We start from the raw sequence: 1,446 nt of genomic DNA, 5'->3' as shown, positions 1-1,446 counted from the left end.
TTTTTTTTCCCCCAGCGCCCAGGGCACGAGCGCTTTGTTCTGCCATCTCAGGCTCTGCGCTCAGACCAGCGCCCAGCCTTGGCTCTCGCCATCATCCTCCTCCCAGTCTCACAGCTGCCACGTCACCCAGAAAAAAACCAATTGCATATAGTGAAAAGACATTCCCATCTGGAGCAATTTATTATCCAGGCTCACCTCATCTGCAACTTGCCATTTATTGTGCTGTATATCCGGTCCATGGCAGAGGGGTTGGACTAGATGATCTTTAAGGTCCATTCTGACCCAAACCTTCTGCCTTCTACAGCTGCCTGACAGGAGGCTCTAGCGAGGTGGGTGTTGGCCTCTTCTCCCTGGTAACAGGCAATAGGATGAGAGAAAATGGCCTCAAGTTGCGCCAGGGCAGGTTTAGGTTGGACATCAGGAAAAATTTCTTCACCAAAAGGATTGTTAAGCATTGGAATGGGCTGCCCAGGGAAGCGGTCAAGTGCCCATCCCTGGGGGTATTTAAAAGATGGGTAGACGAGGTGGTTAGGGACATGGCTTAGTGGTGGGATGGCAGTGTTAGGTTAATGGTTGGACTTGGTGATCTTAAAGGTCTTTTCCAACCTAAACGATTCTATGGTTCTATGAAACCATTCCTTGATTCTGGTTTTCTGCAAGTGACATCAGGCAGAATGCAGCTGTGGAAAACACTTGGCACCCACCTAGCACAAACTGCAGGTGGATTTCACACATTATGATGGAGCCAGAGGGCTGAAGTTACTTAAGAAGGTTTCTCAACTGGTTTCTTTTTTGATTGTTTTAAAAGGGAACCAACCTGGGAAAAAGCTAGGAGGCGATCGGCTATGGGTCTGAATGCAAGGGAAGGCTCTTGGGTACTTCAGCATAGCCCTTCTCCTTCCCCCACAACCCTGTACCAAGATATGGAGGCAGAAGGGGGGGTGTTTTTCCCCTGTTCTTCCACATTCAACCTCTCCTCCCTGCTAGAGTACTGGGGCTGTAGGTGGGATGGTAGGAGAGGCCTCTTAAATTATCTCCTCTGCTCCCTCCTTAACTGATCTTGTCTGCCCCCCCTGGAGCCAGGCCCCTTAATGATTATTTCATTCCTAGCACGGATGGGGTGCAGGGACCACAGGACTCCCTGCTTTTCTGCCAGACTCCCCTGGCTCTTTGCCCTGAACTGCCCAACCTGATCCTTTTCTCCACCCTTGCCAGGTTATTCCCCCTGCTGTCCCTGCCATGCCAGCCAGACACGTTGTTCTTACAGCAATGATGAAGAGCAACTGCTGAGTGACTTCAGAGAGCCACCTGTAACATTACCCTTTCTTCTTATTGCCACACACTTCCAGGTCCCTTCCTACCACAGGCCCTGCATCTTTTTTTTATGCTCTACTTCCCACATTCCCCTCTGTGCACATCCTTGGAAAGGAATGAGGAGCCTGGAGC

Source organism: Egretta garzetta, unplaced genomic scaffold (genome assembly GCF_000687185.1).
Source record: "Egretta garzetta isolate BGI_Z169 unplaced genomic scaffold, ASM68718v1 scaffold293, whole genome shotgun sequence".
Lineage (NCBI taxonomy): Eukaryota > Metazoa > Chordata > Aves > Pelecaniformes > Ardeidae > Egretta > Egretta garzetta.
This window is presented reverse-complemented; position numbering follows the sequence as displayed.